This window comes from Hesperophylax consimilis, chromosome 3 (genome assembly GCF_061612785.1).
Source record: "Hesperophylax consimilis isolate HC1 chromosome 3, BYU_Hcon_1.0, whole genome shotgun sequence".
NCBI lineage: Eukaryota > Metazoa > Arthropoda > Insecta > Trichoptera > Limnephilidae > Hesperophylax > Hesperophylax consimilis.
In genome coordinates, this window is record NC_142838.1 from 3,132,892 (window position 1) to 3,157,650 (window position 24,759).

A 24,759-nucleotide genomic window follows, 5' to 3' on the forward strand; every position below is an offset into this window, starting at 1 on the left:
CTGAAGCTTTGGAAATGATTTTATTTAAAACAATAATGGCTACAAACTACATTTAAAGAATAACGTGAGAACTAAAAAAGAATTTTCTCGCTTATTTTAATGGCATTATTTAGCGGAAGCTTGCTTAGTATCTTAGAAAAATATCTGAGAAAGTGATTTTAGAAAAAAATCACATATTTGCAACGCATAACATACAATGGAGATGAAAACTATACTTCCATCCATATTATTTATTTAACCACGGTTTGACCTCTATAGATTGACTCCGATTATCCTCGTCATTGGCGAAAGTTTTCTTTGTGTGCTTCATTAAAGTGCGGTGTTGATATTGTTGATTGTTCTTTTTTTATAACGCGCATAGCGCCGCCATATTCCATATTCCAATGTGGATCGATCAACGGTTTATTCACACGAGAATAATCTATGTAGGTACTTAAAACGTTCAACCTTTTAGATCTCCCAAAGGCATTCTTCTCAATCGTGATACTGAATATGTACGGCTATGATATCGTAGTATCTAATGCGGAAAAGAAAATCATCTTTATTGATAGCATAAACCTCTATCGTTTTTGTTCCGTGAAAAATACTCCTTTTTTCGTCTAAAATCCGGATTTGCCGGTCATGTTTCTGACGGCCATTCGTCGTGTGGAGATATTGGACGATCAACGTGCTCAGTTTTTTACGAATCTATCAAATTCACTTTGAACATGTCGAATGCACGGTTTTTTACGCTAAACCCGAACAAGATGGATAGTGGTCAATAAAAGTTAGCGTTGTTCCAATATGGTTAGTATCAGTTCCGCCGTTTAGCGCTCGGGTATAATTCCAGGCGGGTGTTCTGGATCGGTTTTGAATATCAAGTATTTGCTTACCCCGCTGCTTTCATGTCTCCATTCTCTATTCCTTATTGATCACGGATGGTACAGGGTGACCCCGGGGGACTGCGCCCCTCGACTCGTGTTTAACGCAATTAATATTCAGTGGACGTACCCAGTCCAATGCTCGCGGACTTTTGCAGGCACGGTATATTTTTTCAGGCGTGTATGTACGGGCCCAACCCCATGCATACAAAGCAGTCGGGTGGCACCGGCTCCGTTCGGCTCTTCGTCTGCACCGCCGAGGCATAGGTATACCGCCGCGTGTTCTGCCGTGCCTGTGCCCGACCTGTACGCCATACACTGTTGTACACCGTGCACGAAGAGGTACATTGCTTTATGGCACTTTCCCCGCACTTAGGTCGCCATTCATTTCATGCAAATATCAGAAACACGCCACAATAGCATTTTTCTGTACGAGTTATGAGTGCGAAATTTCGTAATTGCGCTTGTACCTCGTCGCCGTTTGCATTTCAGAGCGTTGCCACTTATTTATAATGCCACAGTTCGGTCTATAACTAACTGTAGTTAGTTAAACTCGGCAGTTCGTCAGTAGATATGTCTAACGGCACCTGGTTTTTGCTGTCCGGTGTGCAGGTAGTTAGGTACACAAGAAAAAAGCCCTTTGGTGTTATGGGCCGAGACAGCATCACTTCATTATTTGAGACCGCTGCAGTATAAACTCCCGTTATCTTGTCTGCCTTCATAAGAAATGTTCATTTCGAAACAATTTCCTCTGTTCAAGCGGCTATAAATCATGGTAATGTCTTGACATCGTCCGCGTCCGCTGTAATCCAGACATTAAACATGCTCATTAATCCCCGTACAAATATTAGCACCGGATTATCACTCCGCTTAGCGTTACTGCGGAAACTACGTCGTCGTGGGTGGAAGGCAGTATCGGCAGTGAACGCACTTTCAACCATCTACTCTACTCTACTCTACACTACACATCTACCTATCTACTCTACTCTACACTACACATCTACCTATCCGTTGTAATTATTATCAACGCGCTCTTTTCTCGCGGTTCTTTATTGATAATAATGAATGTTAACGGACGCCTCTTTTGAAGCTAGCCAACAGCGCCATCACGACCGATCGTGATCTATTTTTTGCATACCGCCCACCTTGTAACATAACTTCGTATCCATTTCCCCGTTGTGTTGTGAGCGGTGAAAGCAGACTGGCGGACATGCCGATAACTGCACTAAAGTTATTAGTGTCCTTTCGACATTAATGCAAATATTTATTCCTACACGACAGTTGGTGTATCGGCTATTCATAATTGAAATGCAAGATGTTTTTCAACACGCCATGGACGCCGCGTTATTATTGTTCTCCATATCAGCATGCGATTGTTGTCTACTGCCAATCTTAATTAACCCATTTTTCCTAGTTCGCAATAACTTACTGTGCCAGTAAATTATTACTCGACACTCGACAGGGTTGCCATAATTTTTTGAACCGTTTTCCAACTTACTTGATACATAATTATTCGCCTGAAACACTCATCCACATTGAAAAATCTCCTGATAAAAGATACATGACGCCAACGGGAATCGAACCCGTGTCCCTTCGATTTCTGGTCGACAGCTCTGACCACTGAGCTATGGCGGCTTATCTCTTATCCGCGAAATAATTCAATATATACTAGTGTTTCATTCAACAATTACTGCTTGTTACATTTTTTCACCTGAAAACAACCAACTTTATTTTATATTTTACTTAATACTTTATTACAAGTATCATTATAATTTTATTCGATCCTTCTCCAGATTTCCAACGACAGAAGACCGGAGCGTTCGATCTAAATCAGGAATTATGACAAGCCTATCTCTTCGCACAAAATTCAGTATTACTCAATATTTATACCTAAGGACGGGTTGTTTCGGAGAATCTGAACAATTCATCAAATTTCAACGTTCATTTACGGGTTCTGTGAAAGACTTATTCAAGTTCTGTTTTTATATCATTGTAGGCTAGTTGCTTGACAAAACTGAAATAAAAACAGAACTTGAAAAAGTTTTTCACAGAACTTGAAAATGAACGTTGAAATTTTATGAATTGTTCAGATTCTCCGAAACAACTCGTCCTAAGTCTTATAATATTATAGCTTTGTTAAGTAGATAAGGTTTTTTTATGTGAATGCGGTTGTATAATACAGAAACTATTGCCAATTTAACAATTCGTTTTCATTTATTTCTTAGTAGGTGCGTGTTTTAGTAAGTTAATATCATGTATTTCTTACCGTAATCAAACATGTTATGAAAAAATAGAACAAATTTTACTGTGTTGAATTATTTATGATTACTGCCTTATATAAAGTCTGTTACTAGGCATCATATTCGGTTAATTGGTTTGCAAATCGGGTAAATGTATTTCTCCTAGAGGGTACCCTCTTATCGAATGTTTGCAGGTAGGTACCTACTTAATATACACGGGGAGTCTCGAGCTATAATACATATATTCTTGCCGATGGAATATATAATTTGTATGATTATTTGGGTGGATATTGCATAATGCGGTAATTTGATTGTACCAACACACTCCCTGGGTACTTGACGCATATAGACACATAAACAGTTCAATGGCGCTTGTTCATGGAGTTTCACACCGAAGAACATTGGGAATGCGCTGCACGCACTCCGACCATACAAAGACAAATCAATGTTCTCTAATTCGGCAAAGTGAAGCCATTGTGCGGAGAAATTTTCACGTGAAAGAGACACAGATTCTCTGAGGGAATTTGAACCGAAAGTAGAAACAGGATTATTTATGTTTACCGTGTTCCGCTAAACATCCGTTTTATGTTCTTCCTCTTTTCCGTGTGGTGATTTCTCGCGGTACGTAGGCACAAGGCACTAGGCGGTAATCTTCAAATTAGGTAACGTCTCTTATTTATCCTTTTCATTAGTCGCTTTCTTTCCTTTAGTTATCGTGTTTTGGTACAATATGTTCTCTTTAGGCAAACACAGCTTTTTTAAAAAACAAAATGTTTCACACATTTGTTCATGCCTTTGAGATAATAAGAACGAGTTTATATAACAAAAACCTAAATTGAAAATTTTAGTAAGTATTTTTTAAACAGTTTTCCTGGCAGTAGGCGGCAGGCGCTATTGAGATAAATGTTGATTTCCTGCCAATGTATTTCCGGACGTCGATAAGGCAAATACGTAATGCCTCCAGTTGACGCTGATCTTATTTTAAAAGCAGAAGATAAACCGCTCTAAGCGTCTCTTGTCGGGGATCTCGAGGGGTTGATGCTGCTAGCTACTGCTACCCCTACCCGCCACCCCCTTTCCTCTCCCCCCACTGCTCATTTGACTTTCAGCGTTTTTCGTAGTCTCTTCTTACCCTCAAGATCCTCCGCGGGGTACAAATACTCGTATTTCCGACGCGAGGAAATGACTAACTAACTTGTGTAGTTTAATTCAATGATAGGCTAACTACTAATCTAATGATGTTATTTTTAAACCATAAAATAAATCAAATCTTGTAGTATTAACCAAATTACCACCCATTTTATCTCTTTAACAACAAGCTTAACTTTTTATTTTATTACGTATTTAGTATTCTTTTATTATGGTCCTAAATAGTTATGATCTTCGAGACCCCTCAAACGATCTCTAAAATGCTTTATTCGCTTTTAAAACTCTTTATTTTGAGATTAGCGAGGAATTTTATTTCACTGAGAGAATTCTCTAGCCAGATTTTGGAAAACATCTTAAGCCAACGTTGAAGATGTGTTCTCAGAGACTGCTATGGAAATATGACTTCTAATTCCTAATCAATATTCATAGAACTCCGTCAGTATTACCTATTTCCTTGAATGTATATTGTACTGAAACGGGTGTATCTGTATATTTGAATAATGATTCAATTAGTACTCGTAAAATCGTTACTCGCCGTTATTTAATTATTTATTATTTTATGCAGCCATAATTTATTAAATGTTAATAAACGCATACACGGAGAAAATTTACCGATATAAAAACTGATAATTTATTAAAAATCTGGTCAAATTAATTATTTGCCTTCTACGAATGAATTTACAGAGTTCCCAACAAATTATGAATTAAAAGCGAATGTTTTATGAGGACGTCGGAACACGTGTAATACAAATATTGATATTGACATACCTACTGATATTGTAGCATTCCGTCATTATATTTATTAGGAAAAGAAGACTAGACTAGATAAGACTTTTCAGGAGTTGACGCCCGAGGAAGACATTGCACGACCAAGTGAATCGGATACTTGAGTCGGGCCATGTCAAGAGTCAGAATAATAGAAGAGTTTGTATGAGACGATGTACGAATGTGGATGAGGCAAGGAGTGTGTGCCTAGACCGAGTTGTTTGGCGGTCCGTCCTGTCTGCCTACCCCTACGGGGAAACGCAGAGGGGCGTGATGGTTAGTTAGTTAGTAAGAAGACTAATAATTTATCAGGAAATTGGCATGCTATTACTTTTTAACAGGATCATTATTCTCCGAGTACATACAATTATTTTTCCAGTCCCTCGTGATGTCTTTGCAAGTTGATGTGCAGGTTGCTAAATGCTTGTTTCAAGGCTAAATACATTATACAGGTTTATTATTCTTGTTATTCTCAACAGTTTTTTTGCTTCAATTCCACTCACCTTTTCTTTTCTCCTTCTTTGGAAGAAATTTTATTTACTGTTTTATTTTAAAAATACTGTTTTTAAACAATGCTGAAAACCCCTTTTTCATCAACATCAATTTTTATTCCCACTAAGAATTGGAACACTTAAGAAGGATGAAATGTTCACATAGCAAATAAGACTACATTTATTTAATTATTGAACCCCCCGTAGGGCTTTAAATACATAATTCGTGTCGAAATTTTTTCGTAATACAGAAATATAACATATACATCAGTACATATCGATGGCCAAGCGCACACATGTGCAGTTTTAAGTAAAAACAAGCATGTATCAAGATTACTAACTTTGTAAATGGATGTTTTGTAGAAAATTTACATGACTTATTTTATCTAGAATGAATAAAAAGCGGATATTCACATTAATTTTGTTGCTTTACGTCTTCTAATAATCCTGCATTATTCTTATAAATTAAATTTTCAAATTGCACTTAACACATGTGTGCTCTAGGCCATCGATATAATACATATCATTAGGTACAATAAATACTCATCATGTTACAAACATGATACAAAAATACATATGAGTTTCTTTCACAGCTAATTATTTTTGCTTTGATGCAGGACGGAGAGGTTTTTAATAAATATATCGAAAAGGTATATTTATTAAAAACCTCTCCGTCCTGCATACCTCCGTCCTCTATACGTATTGGCAGTTCGATAAAATCGCGCCAGTGGTAAGTGATGTGAATAGTTAGTGTCCTGGTTGTCGCAGTGGAAAAGATGGCGGGGTCGAATTTACACTTACAATTTGTGGGCAGTCGATTAATCGAAGCTATTCAGTAATTTTAAAAAGTATAAGAATATTATTAATCATTTTCCGGGTAGAAAGTAGTGGTAATGTTAGATCAGTGATAATATATGAAATAAGTAAATCCCTCGCGATTATGACCATCTTCCTCGGTTTATGGTGGAAGATAACGATCAAAGCACGGGACACTCACGCAGCATCTTCAAATGCCACGGCCGTGACAGTTTTAGCCAGTAATTAAACCCGCATCTCCGTGAACACATGTGTTAGCTAAAATAACAACGAAAGCGGGATACGGTAGACGGTACAGTACAGTACAAATGACGGGTATCACCAGACTTACTGGAGACTCGAAGTCTTGATTAACCCATGTCACCCAGCACGCTCCCGGAACTTATCCGTCCTGCCTTTATTTCATAATTCGAGCCACTAACAAGGGTACTAAATGGATATTTCATTTGAGTATTATGGACCATACTCTGCACGTTTAAGATCCCTGTACTAATTAGAAATGCAACGAAACGTTGCACACTTTGTTGTTGGCCAACGTTTTTTAACACAAAATCTAATGTTAGTGAGATCGCTTTTCTTACAAACCTTTGTATCATCGGGTTTTCAATTACGTTTATTATCACCTTTTTTTCTTTAACGGAACAGAATTCATTTTCTTTCTTCTTTTCTTGGTGCATTCACAGCTTTAGGTACTTGTAGAACGGGGTACCCTGGCGCTACAGATCGTTCAATTTGGTAGAGCGGCTTTATCAATCTGGTTGAATTGAGCGTAAACTTGAACCATGTAGAGATGTTGAACGGTTGTACCTCCAGAGCGTCCAACAACCACCCAACCGCCAACCAAGTTGAATCGCCTGGAGCGTGCTTGAACCAACCAATGGTAGTTGTTTGAGCGTACATTTAACGAATTAAAATAAATAAAAATTACGGCATGATCGTGGAGTTTTGATGGATTTAACGTTATATGAGGATTTAACTTGCTTGTGCAATACAACAAGCAAGATGTACTCTGATATGATAGAGATACCAGGAACGAATCCCTTGTGATCCAATTGAAAAGGATACAACGATTGAAACAGTAAAAAGCTAATTTTTATTCTTTTAGTAGCATCTTGTGACTGATTTTTTTTTTCGTTCCATGAGCCATTCTTTTGCACACGTTTGTCTTTTTCTTTTCATGTTAATAGTTGACGATGCCACTAGAGCGATCGCAAAAAATATTTTTTATGAAGTATGTGGCATACTGCGAGTATTTTCCAGAAGAGTACTGGTGAAATTGAACCAACCATCGCAATACTCAACGGTTGACACACTACGGTTGAACCAACCAAATTGAGTGGTCTTTAGGGGATTTAAGGCTATATTTTTTTTTTATTTTCTTTCCATTTTATGATCTTTAAACTAATAAATAAATAAATAAATGAACATGGAATCCACTTTCTGCGAAATATTACTGATACGCTGTGGGCTCATTTAAGTTATGAAGTTTTTTTTTTGGGACTAAAAACTAATATCTAAAAATCTTTTAACTTGTTATTCTACAATATTTCACTTTCCCTACCCAAAAGTACAATGCCGTTTGAAAGCGAAATAGATGTCACATTAAGATTATTGAATTACACTAAAAAGGTCGGATCTACCTACCCATCGCTCCGATTTCAGGCATTCAAAGTATATGTATTCAGTCCATTGTGTATTATGATGGCCATTTTTGGTAGCACGTACCTCAAAGCCCTTTTGGAGGTTAGTAAATGAATTTGTATAAACGAGATATTAATAAATGAATAGTGATGCGTTTAATTATCAATTATTATTAACCATTCATATTATAAGCAGGTTTTTTTATTCAGATCTAAACTTTAGAGTAGTATTTTCTTCCCCTCTATATTATTTGATATCGGGGAAAAACGACATTTCGTAAAAAGTTTTGGTTGAAAGTTGAAACGAATTAGTAAAAATGTTAAACACGCGAAAAAATCCCCGCTTTTTTTTTACGTCGGTAACCGGTAAAACTTTTTTGCTTTATAAATCGTTTTGATTAATCAGAAGCCGATTCGTGTGATAAATTATTCGCCTAAAGATTTATTTTAGAGTTTAAATAAAGCGTTTGAAAGAATTTGCCTTTAACTTGCGTGTGTTAAAAGTTTGAACCTTTTATTATTAAGAAAATGTGCTTCTTTGAAACGTCTCCAGCTAAAATATTCCTTTCACAATACTAACTTGTTAATTTAGTCACCGATAACTACTCTTCCATGAACCTTATTACTATCATCAGACTGCCCTACAATATTCGAACAAACTCGTCATTAATTTTTTAAGTTGTAAAATATGTTTAATTTTAAATGAATTATCAGTACTTTTTTTATTTTTTTTTAATTTTTTTATTAACTCGAACTTTTACTAACTCGAACTTTTTTATTAACTCGAACTTAACTTTTTATTAACTATTCTACAAATTAAACTTAATAACAATCAATAAAAAATTATCAGTACATTCGTATTGGTGAGATTTTATAATACGTTTTCGTAGGGTAAAATTATAATATTTAAAAAATCTTTTGGTTAGGTTGGATTGATTTTTCCCTAAAAACGGCGCTAAAAAAATTATTCGATTATATTGTTGTAATCGCGAAAGTGAAAATAAAACTGGTGTAACCATCACGGTTTAAAGTCAAGCCCCCGAGAAACTCATAATCCGTTAAAATCTCTGCTTCAGATTCAGGCATAAATCAGAATGTTGGGAGCAATAATCGTTATTATTTTAACCAAGGCTGGCAAAATCTGGCCACGTGTTCTAAATTGTTATGATCGTTTAGCACTTCATATTTCTCTCGCAGGAGGCGTAGATCCGTTCTCTATTCCCTTTATACCAACAACTAGCGGTAGGTATTTATACGAGGTAGCAGTAGCAGTTGGTAGCTACGTACTTGGCTACCCACGGAGATTAAATCTTTCCCCAAGGAGGATATTTCTGGAAGTTACCATCTGGATGCGATAAATAGTGTTTCTAGTTTCTATTTCGTCCCCTGATCCTGAGCATTTTAAACACCATTGACAATACGTCAAAATACATAGATTTATATCGAAACCTCTGAACCACACAAATTCCTGACTTATCTTCTTACACGGCTCGTCTTTCACCCATCCAATTTCTTCACACCTTGATTGCTGACATTGCTGACTCTTGCATTCGTAAAGTAACGTTCGCGTTATTTAAATCTCGCTCTTGTATTTTGTTTATAAACTCTTTGTAAGCAAAGTAGTAGGTACACGTCGTGTTTTTTTAATTCACTTAACTCGAGACAACCGCAAACATTTTGCTATTTAATCAAACACACAATTATAATGTGAGGTCGGATGTTTTTTCAAATTTTTTTTATACAGAGTTGTAAACCAAGCGAGGCAGGTCGATAAATATTTGCATGATTGCACTCGCGGTTTGTTCAACACAAAACAAATGGATTTATTTATAGATTGGATTGTTTCCCCGCTGCGTTATTGTAGCTTTGAAGTATTTTTGGTTTGGCAAGAAATCAAAAAGGCGCTTCGCAAATTGTGCGAAACGTGTTACCTATATTCAACGTAAATTGTTAAAAGATATCATAGGAATCCATTCATCATTATTTTAGAATCACGCACTTAAAATAAATCAAAAATATATCGTCGCATTTTCCAGTATTAATAGTACGAGCATTTTGAAAATGTTTTTTTTGTACGGTGTGTATATGAAACACTCAATTATATTTAATCGTCTGACATTCCTGTAAGCCGCATGGCTGGTATGTGATATAATAAAGCTTCTCCGAAGTTTCTCACTTGACGATGAAGTAAGTTATCTCAGTAAATTGGTTATAAAAGCATCTAGTTGAATGATTTTGTATGAGACTTCCAGAAGTTGTGCCGTTACGTCTCTCGTATATCACGCTGCGTATCAACATAACCATAAAATATTTAAACAAAAAATGAAGTCGGGGCAACGGCGGCATCCGTAATGTGTCGCGTGCCTCGGTTCTCAGTTGGCCGAAATATTTATATTATGTTCTCGGATATGACAGGTCGTGGCTTATACCACCTTCCTCTGGTTACCTCACAGGCCGTTATTCCGGGGTGTAAACAAACGTAAACCTTCACTTTACCTTTCCCTCCCTGTGACAAGTTTCACGGCGAGTATTTTATTTGGTAGTAAGAAAATCTCTTCGCTTTTCGAGTACAATGTTGCGTATTCATCGATTTCGACAATGTGACTCAATAATATACCAATATTTTTTTATGGAAAATTGATCAATCTAATGGAGTTTATTTTAGTAATATTCATACGTACTACTGCGAGAATGGCAATAATTCTACAAGTCGCAATATGTGACTGGGTTTCCAAACACCCTTCGAACCAAGTCACGCGAGAACCTTTTGACAGAAGAATGAACAACGGTTGTTTACGAGTCAACATGTGTATACGTATATACATATTAGAATATTATGTACATGAAACGGTGCTAGGTTCATACGAAAAAGGTTACATTTTTAATATCATTCGTTCAGACAAATATATTTAACTATGGGTGCTGATTGTAATATTGTCGCGTAATGTTTCTAAACGCCCAGCTACAATGAATTAATGTTTATATTTTGGGTGCTGATTGTAATATTGTGCCATAATGTTGCTGAACGCCCAGCTACAATGAATTAATGTTTATATTTTGAGATCTCAATTAGTGAGGAAATTCGCTGGTATCTCTTGGGATTACACGACTTGAGAACGTTTTCTCGCTGGAAATGCTAAAACGTAAGCAAGTGATTACCGTCATCATCGCTCTTACTTTTTTCCGTTTTTTCGTCTTCTTCGCGGTCCGGTAAAAATAAAATGAACGTCAACATGATTCATTGCTAAATTAAAAATGGCCAATTTATTTCATCGGATGCTTTGTGCTCGGTTTATTTTAGAAACAATGAATTCTCGGATTTAGCTATTAATGAGAAGTCTTTTACTTTCTCTTGTTTTGTTTTCGGGAACTATAAGGCCGAATTAATTATAGTAATTTAAGTCCCTTCGCGATTGCTGCGTTTACTTTCGTGAGTGTTTTCATTATTCCCTTGGAAGTTTGTTTAGGTCTTTCTGTGAGTAGCTATTGAGGCTCTCCCCAGTTGTGGTCTATCTCTCGGTCACTCACCCATCCCATATAATTCGCTCGCAACCGCAATTATTGGATTCCTTCCATTTGGGGTTTGGGGCCCCTTGCACTAGACTAAATTGCCAGTTGCGTAATTGCTAAATATTTTATTCGTCTCTCAGCAACTATTATATTTCATTGAAACGCAGACTCACCCTAAAATCCTCATAACTCAAGACAAATTACCGAGGATAATGAATAATTTGTTTAAGCCTTTCGATTCCCACACCAATTATTTTGTTTTTAATTTGAACGGCATTTTTCAATTTGTTTTCACATACTTGTGCGTACGCACCTAAATCCTTCTATATTAAATGTGATACAAAGGAAAAGCAAAAGCTTCGTAGTAATAAAGTTCGTATCTTCTTTTGTGTAAGTACCCACTTCCCATGCGACTTGGAACGAAGCATTCATACATTATTAGCAGTGATCACATTTCCTTGTCCCCTTTTGTCTCTATTGTGTGTTTTCATGTCGAATATCAATTTTTGAATCAATGCGCGGGACAGAAAGGGAGGAACAAAGATCACGAAGGAAACAAAAGGGATGAATTTCAAATTCATGCTATACCATTTCCGCAGCAGGGAGCTTTCAATCCCGGATTCTGTGTATATAACTTAATGCTACGGCCTTCAGATATTACTAATGTTAACCTTTCTGATGTCGCCATTGTCTCCCTTTGATAATCCTAGCATGAAGTTAATTACTTTTTAGCTGATACGGGCTACGATTCAATGCCGTCACTTTGTGTTCGAATGAAGTTGTTCTCTCTTGATCTTTCTTGTAATTATCTTTTTCATCCATTCTTTATTGATTTATTTGAAATCAGTCTAGTAAATCTTTCATTCCCGGGTGTGGGTATATTAATTCAACGCGTGCTCCTTTTTTGTTATCCGCGCGAGTTTCTCCGCAGGCTGGACTTGATCGGAGAGTCTGACAGATGGTATCTGAGTTCAATCGGCGGGTGATTTATTTTGGTCTCGGTGAGTTGGTTGTGCAACGCGGCGAGGAGTAGAGCAGCGGGCAGAGAGCACGGCCATCGAGCACGGCAGCCGAGGAAGCCCTCGCGTGGGCGGAACTGTGTCTGGCGCTCGGCTACCAATCGGACTGACGGATTCCGAGTATTATTGCCAATTGCCACACTACGGACTGCTGACACCACGTTCATTCAATAGTCTCTCATTATGTCACGCGTTATGAGGCCAGTTTCTTGTGAATGACACTAACGTCATCGAATTAAACTCATTTTACGTAGTTCACCAGAGTCAAGTTACACTCACTCGTAACTCATTATAACGTTTTTTTGTTAATTGTTCTAAGTGTGAATAAATAATTCTCACCACTCACTTAAAAACGTTACTATCGAAGTTTTAAAGCATTTTTTTAATGTGATACCGTACAAGAGTCCCAACTACTCCCATCCGTCTGAAGACAGAGATAATATGTCATCCGCAATTAGGATATGTTGTGAGGCTAAAGGTTGAAGGGAGGTGACGAAGATGGGGAAGAGGAAGGCGGGGAAGCACATGGCTATTCAAATCTGGTCACCAAACACGGCCAAAGCCATTTCAATCATCGTTTCAATTCTGAATGGTGGTCTTACACCAGGGCATTACTAAAGAGTTTCTTTCACTCTGGAACGAATAACGAACCTGACGATATTTGAAAATCTCCTACTACCACCACAGTAAGCGGAAAATGTTGCTTGTGTTCTGACTACACCCAAACGCGTTTATTATTTAAATAAGTAAATTTTGAAATAACACATCCTATCTAGGTATTAATCAAATAAAATTAGCCTGCACACGCTGGGATTCGAACCCGCGACCACTGGCTCGCTAGTCAAGAGCCTTACCCCTCGACCACGGAGGCCGTCAAAAGCATTTTAATATATTCAACTTAATTAACATAAAAATCAAATTACGCTAAAACCATAACAATTTTAGTAACAAACTGAAAAAAGCCGCTTTAAACTAACATTTGGTCTTAACGGTTGGATTCGCTCGGTTCATTTGCGAGATTTTATTCAAAGTTTCCATTGCATTCTGCGAATATTTTAATTACTTTCAAAGAAAGTAAAAGCTGCCAGACATTTAAATCAGCTCGCTAGCATTGAACTTGTGGAAATATAATTTAATTACAACGGAGCAGCGGTGTGGAAGTATGCAAAGTTCCTAAGGTTTTTTCCCATCTGTGCCTGGGTAGGACCTGGCTACCAGCCACTACTGTTACAGTAGGTGTGTTGGTACTACTAGCTACTACTCCTACTAGGTACACAAGGGTCTTCCTTCCCAACACCCAACAGGAACATCTGCTTATTTCACACGAGAGCAAAATTACAGCAAATCCTCTTCGCATGTAAATTTAGAGAGAATTTTATTTTGTCATTTCGTTTTATTACCGGCGCATTCTTACAGACGATCATTTTTGCTCTAGTTATTTGCTCGTTTTTTTACTCCTTGTCGACTAAAATAAGAAAGTTCTCGCGAACGTTTCTTTTAAATAGGCGTCACTTATTCATCGTTTTTTTTCTATACGGTGCAAATAAATTAACTTTTTGTTTTATACATACCTAATTAAATTACAATAGAGATTAATTTAAATCATTTCCCGGTGTCACAGCAGAAAAGTAAAAGCCAATATTTTAATTATCTTTTTGTGATAAGTTGTACGAATTAATTTTGCACCACAGTTCCATTATAGAGAAAACCTGGTTCTTATTCAGTTGTTGCAATGGTTTATTTGGGAAGGAAGGTACTCCAACACGATGCGAAATAAATGCAGGTTATTCAAGATGTAGCGTGCATTCTCTGCATGTGTTTTGTGCTTCACTCGAATATGCAACGTTCGCATTACTGCATAAGAGATGCTTTGTCGACGTCAGCTGGCACCTTGACAGTGTACAAGTGTACGAGGTATTATCCAAGACGAGGCGCCAAGAGGTTCCCATTAATTTCAATTCAATAAATGTTCCATATTTCAGGCTTCTTAGCCGGGCGCCTTAATACGTTCACACCTCCCATATGTTAAAATTACTCCGCCAAGTAAATTATGCCGGAGCCGTGCAAGTTTTCCAATTTGCTGGAATTAACGACATTTTAATATTAAATTCGGAGAAGTCGATGGCGGTAGCGGTCGCGGCGTATCCAGTTAGTACTCGGGGTGCGGGTGCGTGATGAACTGCAACCTGGCCCGACCTCACACTGAATCTTATTTCTTTGTTCTAAAGTTAATAAACGCGCACACTTTACATCGCAAACGAGTCCCTGAACTTTTCACGGACGCCCCCAACGTTTTATGTAAATGTAATTTATAATTTAATGTCAGCTTTTAACCTTCGATACCTTCATTATTATTTACATATTTATTCGTTCCAATTTAATACGTCGGCCTAGTTTTAAATAGGCAACGAAGCCAAACTTACAATATATCTTATCAATTTGGGAGTTTCTAGGCTAAAAGTGATTTTTTGATGTCTTCTTTTAGTTTTCCAATAAATCTGCTATGTAAACTTTTTCAGGTCTTATTTACTCAACAAACCTTTGTTCCGCCGCTATTTCCCGTGCTCTCGAAACTAATGGAAATATTTACACAAGCCCGATGAACCTTTTCCCCAATTTCCATCAATTGCCCGAAAAAATTACGGTCCAATTCCGCCTCGGAGATTAATACCAACCTTCTGGGTTAGCCATGGAGCAAATCGGCCTGGATAGGTAGACATAGGTACCTACGTACGTATATTACTTACCCACCGACTTACCGAAATTAGGTTTCATTTCCTCAGATGTGCCTGGCTGGCCTAGAGATCCGCGATTTCTGGGCCATATCCTTACCTGCGCAAATGGTACGGCACACCTGGGCGATCTTAAATACTGACTTCTAAATACTTGGCTTTTATATGCGTACTATCTTCATCAGCACTATTAGAAGATACTGTCCTAGAGCCATGGAAGCGAGAATTGAACACAGAACTATTGCTGAAAGGCTCAACAACGACAGTAGTTGTGTTTGTTCTAGTATTACTAGTCTTTAATTTTATTGTAATAGTCGCACATTTTCGTCACAGAGTGCTGCTATTTGTATAGTGACTAGAACATAGTATGTGGTTCACAAATCGCCGCGGTAAGAACAAGGATTGATTAAATTCATTACTCTTGAATTAGAATTTTTTCATTGCGCAATTGATAACGTTGGCGTAAGCCAATACCTAATTTCAGGATGATATAAAACGGAGTAGGTAATATTAAAAACTAGTATGAGTTGGTTGGAAGAAAAACATAACCTTTCTCAAGTTTTTCCACTTGTGCCATGTGTATCTCCCTCCCTCCCTTGTATGTTTTTCCTTTCTACGATTCCCACTTGCCGCAGTGGATTTATCGTCACACGCGAGCAAATATTATATTCGGGCTTTTTGTTAGGATTTCGGCCGATCCGGTAGGGGTTGGGTCCTTTGGGGGTACACCCGCGATATAGAATAAAGTAGCTTAGCCTACATTAAAAAATAGTACAGGCCATTCACTTTTTTTATATTTTTGGACACAATATTAATTTATTACAAAACATAAAAACTCAGTCGGTAAGCATAAGATTTGGACAAATTCAACAAGCTTACAATCTTAAAATGCGGGAAACAAATTTGAGATATGGTTTAAAGAACAAAAAACGCGATATTACGAAAAATATATCTTAAAAGAATAAAAATACACTCATTACACATATTATATGTATACAACCGCACATTTTTTTTTAATGTTGCAACTGAAACTATGGCATCCCCAATTGGGGTATCTTGTGGGTCTGAAGGTAGCGCTTAAGGGAAGGACATGGGGAAGAGGATGGTGGGAGAGTAACTGGCTCTTCAGATCTGGTCACCAAACACGGCTAAAGCCATTTCAAGAAACGTTTCAAACGTTTGCTTCTCGCTATTGTTTCTCTATCTGCACAGATAGACTGAGCCACAGCGGCGCATGGCGGGGTACACCTAGTAAATAATAATAGTAAAGTAAGTTTGGCTAATACAGCTGGTCAGCACTATTCGATTGAAGAGAATGGGTTAATAGTAATAATATATGTATTTAGATTCTATTAGTATAGTATAGTATAGAATAGTCCTTGTATGCCTTGGCAATCTTGCCAGTCCTTTCTCGCTGGGTGGCAGTCCTGAACAGTAGACATTTCACTGCCTTATTAACATAAGGTAGTAATTATGAATTTATCGCTTTTTCCGTACATTAGGCATTCAAAAGGCCAGAAATATCACACTGACTGCATTACACATTCTAACCCTTTCGAAGAACTATTTTTGGCAAAATGTCAGTATTTTATTTTACCTTTTACTTGATACTTTATAGTATTCCGTGCTCTGTTTATACAGGACGGGACACTGCGTAAAAAAGGTTTTGTCGTAACTCAGAAAGGTTATATTTTAAAGGTGTTATACGGGCGTAGTTTGATTTTAACTTTATTTTGCATTTCTTTAGAATGGCTGTCGATTTCATTTCGTTGATATCCGCCGCATGTGCCCAAACCTCATCATCTTTCTTCGAAATCAGAGACGCGAGTCAAAAAAGAGTATTGAATAATGTGTCTGATTGTTTATTGTTTAATCGCCGTCTGTTTGGCATTCGTGATATTTAATTACAATAGTATGATTTATGAACGTGTATACAATGTTTATAATGACCTCATGTGAAACCATAATAAACCGGTGTTAAATGCAAGCAATTGCTATTTTATATTCATAACAATATTACTGTTTATTGCCTCCTGTTGGAGCTTTTTGATTACATTAAAATTAAATTCGTGATATTTATTTACCCGTTCGAAGCTGGATGCAGTCAAACGCAACCTGGCATGCATTTTTTAAAGATTCAATACCCGTCATCAAGTTTTCAGATAATTTGTTCAACGTTTTCGGCACCGACGGTGTTAATTCGGTCGCGTGCCATAAGCCAACTATTATAATCCTAGTCCCAACCAGATGCTACCATCCAACTGCTAACACACCAGTGTAAAGGTGGTATCTTCTTTGAGCAGTGTTTAACTGACCTGTTTTGCGTTAGGTAACTTTTGATGCGGTGGCTTAGTATTAGATTAGGTCTAGTCGGGTCAGGTTCTGTTAGGTTCAGCTAACAGGGTCCACATGTTTTATCTGGTCGTGTTTCGCGGGTGGAGAGGCGGTCGGTTGGTTAAGGGGCAAGGGGTAGATGGTATGGACGGTGGTCAGTTGGTCCGCGGAGTAATTACAGAGGAAACTCATATAAACACCGGCGGACTCTTTCTACCCAGATTACTTATTATCTGTCGCGTTCATCTGAAAGCGGTGTGTTATTTGTAGTATTTGCACCAAACCCAGCAGAGCCATTACCCACTACTCACTACTCCCTCAGTCTCTGTTATTTCCACACCGGAGTTTTTTATTCCTTGCTCGAATTATTGCTGTTAGCAAACGACGTTATTTAATTGGCTCGTTATCAGGCAAACATCCCGCGTACACGTCTCTGTGGTCTTAGGTCATCTTTATTATGAGTGTGGAAATAAATTTCTTCGGGAGAAGAGTTTGATTCTTTCATTTGACGTTTTATTTAGTTTCACTGATGGGTACACATTTTTTTATAAAATAGAGTATTGCAGCTATCTAAACAAAAAAGAACACTAACCAGTTTGATTTAATTGTTACTTAAAGACTGCTTTATATTTAATTGTTATTTAAAGTACTGCATATTACATTATACATTCGAAAATTTTTAAACAAATTTCAAAAGATTTTCAAATCTCCGTCAACGGGCAACATATACCTACGAATGTGTGTCAAAACTAGAAACGTTCTCAAAAGAGACAGGTCGACACTGTACCTAAGCTGGCTGGTTAAGTAAATACTCGGGATGGGTAGTTGTTTTACCTAAGGACAGTGGGGTAGGTAGTAGTTCTAGTAGCTAGGTGGGTGGCTAGCTTCTATGTATCAGCTTGTACCGCAGCCCGTTACTAGAAAGCTAGGAGTGTCGCTGACTTGCTAAACCTCCCGAGACACTGCCACCTTCTCCCTTCCTCTCCCGTCTCCCGTCTCTCCATGAGACCCACTTCAACTTCACGAAACAATTTCACCTCGTTTTTTAGTGACAGCAGTTTTCAATATAAAGCCAGCTCACTGTACTGGTAAATTTTCAGAAGTGTTTTCCGATTTACAGGAAAGTGGCGCTAACAATACCTTCCAACAGATTTATAAAGGTGGAATACTGTCAACATAATAAATGTGTAGTATGAAGTTAGCTTTTAAAATTTTTAACACATTTCTCGTTGGGTACGAATGTTTAAATCGTGACGACAAATAATGTCATTTTATATCAAAAAGTCAGGTCTACCGTTGTATGTTATTCGCAAATGTTCCAAATTGTTTTGAAACTAATAAAAAGGGATTCTTGGAAAGTACTCGGCAGTTGTTATTCTGCATCCCCTCACCCAAGGCCCTCGTGAGCCGGAGAGCGGAGAGCGTAGAGCGGAGAGAAGGCAGTATGTGTTGGTGCTCGGTCCCCGCTTGTGTGCGGTGTACAGTGTGTACTGTACGTACAGGGTACAGGCCGTACAGGGACTTGCCCCAGTATGTCGGCTCCGTGACGTCACCCACCTCTTTCGCTTTTTGTTTGTCCACCTCCGCGCTACCCGCTATGTGGGCCACGAGTGAGTGACTTATTTCTGGTGTTGACTATGTTTACCCTCCCATCTCCCGGTCCCGCTCGGATGAGTGCCGCGTGTCGTGTCAGGGAGATGATGAGAGTCGCTGGATACGGAATATGTATGCACAGCTCGCTGCCGGTGCTCTGCCGTCTCGGTAGTTCGGTGTTAGGTGCTCACTGCTCGGAAGTCCCTCTCAGCTCGGAGCCCGGAGCGCGGTGTCCTTCCCCCATACACCTAAGTGAGTCTTGGGAAGTAGTTTATTTATTCAATGTGTTATATTTCCATATTGACGCTTCAAGCAGCGAGGTGTTTTGTAAGCGACGATGTATTTCCTTTGATGCTCTACACAAGAATATTCAAATATGAACATTTATGACTTCTACGCTACTTGACACACTTCGAATACATTGTAGCGCCGTTCTTAATTTACAAACAGCGTGCTCTATGGGAAATAGTTCAAATAAACACAATAACCGCCGTATTTAGTTTCGTAGAATTCGTCTAGGAACCAGTTAGCCTGGGGTGAAACTTGTATACAAGAGGCGGTTCATATGCTGTATTGCAGGTTCGATTCTCTACTAGATTAGTCCTCCATCATACATCACCATAGAAGTGAATGGATTTTCATTATTTATAACCCGGGAACACTGTATTTCTAATTTAAAAAAAAGAACTCTTTCTACGAGCATTTTTATGCATTATTTTAAGGATCTTTGAAAAAAAATTTCAAACACCAAAAAATAATTAAATAATCACTAATAATTAAGTTCATCTGCAAGATGCCACCACCGCCCTCTGGATGCCACCCAACTCCCCCGTTAGTATTCACAGGCATAGATAGTAGAAACTGTAGGGAGTAAAAAGAGTGGTGTCGACATCCTCCACTGGACCAGTTTCGGGCGGATCATTAACAGCCGGCAGTCTCCTCCTTCAGCGGCCTACACGTTCATTTTCTGTTCGCAGTTCAGATTCGTGATTTATCGACTCGGTTCACGATTTTAAGATTAAGTGTGTAAATTATCGTCAATCTTCCTACGAGCAGTCTCTGTTTACGGGCGTATTTATCGAATCATTAGACTCGAGTCTGAAGTCTCGAAACTCGAAACGGGCGTTGTGAGTTGCTATCAGAAATAGATTTTGATTCCTTTCATTAGCACGATCGCGCCATAACACATAACACACTTCCCCGGCAATTAAATACGATATTTACTACAAGGTCCGATACAAGTTCATGTTGTTCGGCTCTCGCAGGAAAGCTGCTGGTTATTTCTGTTGTTAGCTGATCCAATTATTGCAGCCGGCTAGCACAAGCACACAGTTAACGGAGCTCATTAAATCGGGGAATATTTTGTCTACGTTTAGAAAATATCCCATTAACCTTGTCGTTGTTTATAATGTTTATGTTAGGCAATTAACCCCCGTTATTCTGCTATCTTGCCCTTGCCTTTCCGTGGCGGGAGGTCTGATCTATGCTTAACCCTACTAAACTCCAGGGTCAACCGACACCTATTATTCTTGCATTCAAATTAAAACAATAAGTCGTATTAATGCCCTAATCCTAACGCGATCCAATACGTATTCCATACAACATAATAGCTTAGATTGAGTTATACTTTTTCATAACTCGATATACTTGCGTAATTTTAATGCTTGCTAATAACCATAGTTAAAAATGAATAAAATAGAACGTGCTTTGAACATTAAATACCCACTACTGGATCGTTCAATTTTTATAATTTCATAATTAGTACCTCGGTATCGTTTACGCGTTGGTACATTTGCATTGCTGTTAATTATTGCGAATTACTTGTCTGCCCATAAGTCTAACGTTCTTTCTTACCTGTCAACGTTCCTTGTACATTGAATAACGATTGCATACTGTTTAATAATTTTATTCCCGTTATTACACTATTAGGATTAAACCGCTTGGATTACAAACTCTAATATTATTTTCCAATCTCTGTGCAAACTTGCTCGAGTAATTTAGTATTCGTAGCCGTTAAATGCACTATTAATTATAAGCTACCGCCTATCAAAGTTAACTACTAGCGAATTTTATCATAACTAATTTAAGTAACTGGACAAACACATTATTACATTGGTACTTGCCATAGGTATAAGCGGTTGTGGAAATTAATAGTTACGTATGTATTATAGTCTGAAAATGACACTGTACAGTGATGAGCAACAAGCGGCCCGCGAGCCCATTTCATAGGGACGGTGAGCTTTTCTATATATATTTTTTTTATTTTGTAAAAAATAAGGTTTTAGAAAATATAAATAGGTTTGCGACACCGCCGACTTCTATGTTAACCACGTTAAGTTGTATATACTTTACCTCGAGCGGCCCGGAAATAAATTTAAAATTGAGAAATAAATATATTTGAAGATGTCCCACCGCTTACAAAGGTTGCTCATCACTGGTGTAGTGTGGTTTGTTGGCAAACTTGTAGTAAATTGTCGGTACGGAGTAAAGGTTGAACCGCAGGAAGAGGGGGTAAATAAATAGACAAACCTATCCGACATCTTCACACGACCCGAGAGCGTCATGGATGTATGTCATCGGAATCGTGCTCATCTTTAGCAATGATAAGGGGGCACCCGGTACTATAACCCGCTCGCAGACCTAAATGCTACCTCTCCGTACCGATATTACAGGCACCGGCACCGACACACAGTGGGCTGAAAATCGCCTTTCATAGACATAGAGACTTGAATTTTCAAGGGTATTTTTTTTGGCTAGAAATGGATTCTGCTGATCATTACTATGCTATAAAATTTAAGTATGTCAAAAAATACAAATAAATAGTAGTATATCTGTGTGTAAGGATGGAATGGCCAAACTTATGATTCCAGAGATAGCCTCATGTTTAATGTCAGTGCCATACAATTTTTTCTTTAAAAAATGATAAATCCTTCATTTGTACACGCAATTGCTTCGTACGAAATTTTATAGCATAGTAATGATCAGCAGAATCCATTTCTAGCCAAAAAAAATACCCTTGAAAATTCAAGTCTCTATGTCTATGAAAGGCGATTTTCAGCCCACTGTGCGACACCCAGCGGTTATTTTACCTGCTTTACCGGCACCGGTGACGCTCGCAACTTCGCAACCGCGGGAACCGAATGTTGCCCCAACAAGAATAGCAAAGAACATAAGAATACCTTAAATTATGGGCCTTTCTGGAACCGTTCACGTTACCGGTCCGCGATAAAGGTAAGAAGATAAAGATTATAATTAGTGCTCACAAATAATAATGAAAAAAAACTTGTCGAGCAATCACATTACTACTAATACACATTTTGGAATATTATGTTGATTTATTTTATTTTTAAAAACACCATCATTCGATGTGTCTGTAACTCAGGTTCAATGAACTCTAGAAGTCGGATATGATTTGAATGGATCATTATATTCAATATTTATATATATATATTTTATATCAAGATAATACATTACAAAATGATAGCAAATTTATAATGTATTATTCTCAGTGAGTTTACAAAACTCATTTCATTGTTGACATTATCACAATTGGGATTGATTTGCCGAGAGTTCAGACTATCCGAGGTTTTCACACGGGTCTGCGCTTAAAGTTTGCACTTTTTAATTTATTTTTATGTGAAACCGCACCAGAGTCCCAACTGCCTCCTACTCTCCTTGGAGAGTAGACTATGACATCCTCAATTGGGATATATTGTGAGGCTGATAATGGGGAGGGAAAGGAAATGGGGAGAAGAAGATGGGGAACCTGGTTATTCAGATCTGGTCACCAAACACGGCCAAAATTATTTCAAGCAACGTTTCAATTTTGGTGTTCTTACACCAGGACGATAATGAGAGTATTTTACAATCAATCAATCAAGCATGTAGCGCAAATTATTGTTTATACGTTTTTTAAAATTACGAACACGTTTATTAGTAAGTATTTCATTATTATTTAATTAAAATTGAATTCATTCTTTTTCAGTTTCCTGTTCAGGAAGAGTAAAGCGTATTTTTTTTCTCTGGCGAAGAATTAACTACATTGTGTCCATTTTATGAAACCTCCGGTTCTTTCCGTGCCAGGTCTTTATCCGCTACTTGACCGTTCACGACAAATAGCTGGAAACCTGAAGTATTAGATAGTTACCTACATAGCTGCCATTCTACAAACAACGCCATCCGGACAATGGCCGGCAAGTCTAACAGGACGCGGACGTAGCTGATGACCGCCATTACTGTGACACGCTTATTAAGGCGGACGTCTTGTGGATCGCTTCTTTCCGCCCATCCGAGAACAAAACTCCGACACTAGATTTTTCAATTGCTGTTTGAACTCTCCTTTCTCTCGGACGAGTAATATTTAGCCTTTGGGTTTATCGATCAGATAACTGTGACTCATTTCGGTAGCACTTTAATATTATTCAAGTTCATTTGCTTAGTTCTTACCTCCGTGGTTTTGAAACCTAGCCAATCCCGGAGCTGAATTTAAAAAAAAAAAACAAACACTTAACTTGAGAGTTGAGAGAAAATCTTCTAGGTTTTAATTAGCGTAACTTTCATTTTTAAAGTATTTTTCATTCGTTATTAATAACTCCCAACAATACTCTATCTTAAAATCCTTTGTTTACCGTGATGTCAAACATCGAAAATGGTTAAATTTAAAAATCGTTGCAGAGTTCAAGTTCGCTGTATGGAAGAAAAAGAAGCTTAGACCGTGCTCAGACTGCTCAGTCGGTGGAACCGAGCGTGCCTGCCAATGTATAGACGTGAACGCGCGAAATTTTTAATAGCAGGAACAAAGTTCTTCTCTTGTTTTACGACCGTTCACTTTCAATTAAATGTGCGGGTCTTGTGGTCACCTTCTTACAGTTAAATAGGTGTTGTGACTATTGTTTCATCGCAAAACAAGCTGCAATGGAAAATAAATAGCACACCATTCATAATCATGTGTTCGTTTCTGATTATTCTTAACCACGCATTGTTCTCGTCGGTTGAAAGCGTAAACTTAATTAGCGTGTAATTTTTCTCAGCCATCCAACTGTGCGTAGGTAATTAATAAGTTTTTTGTATCGATTCGATAACGAATCAATCTTTCTCTACGAAACTTAAGTCCAAATGATGTAAGTAATCGTGACTTTCTGTTATTAGTCAGACGTACAAATATGCGTGGAAAGTTGGATTCTTAACGTAGTTTCAGTAAGCACGCAATAATACTCATATTGCCCACGGAAATGTTGGAAACGGAACGATTTTGATTTGAAATTTAGTCAGTTAAGTTCTAGACAACTTCAGTTTGGAGAGGGTCGTTTGTTCTCAATAACCGATAATCAGTTCCTTCGGGGAGATGCTTTGTCCCCCATTGCCCGAGCTTAGATTCTTGTGAGCGGTCGCCCTCGGGGTTCTCCCATCTGTAATCTTGCGACTCGAATCCCGCCCATCCGAAGCCGATACTATATTTTTACTGACAAACTAACGGTTTGCGGTGGCTCTGGGAAGATCTCTTAAACTGGTCAATTTTACTTACGTAAGTTCTTAGTTTTCGCCCGTATGCTACACTTAACATACTGCAGGTTTTTTGGGTTAATAATACGTAATATTACCCTCCACCTA

At 38.0% G+C, this 24,759-nt stretch overlaps 1 protein-coding gene and 1 non-coding gene across 2 annotated transcripts in view; one reads left to right on the forward strand and one right to left on the reverse strand.

Moving 5' to 3' along the window:
• Sema1b (Semaphorin 1b) overlaps nt 1-24,759 on the forward strand; it is a 262,804-nt gene that overhangs the window by 17,554 nt on the left and 220,491 nt on the right. The window lies entirely within an intron of this gene.
• Nucleotides 2,423-2,495, reverse strand: TRNAS-AGA (transfer RNA serine (anticodon AGA)). Its single transcript has one exon. It is a non-coding gene; the product is annotated as a tRNA-Ser (tRNA).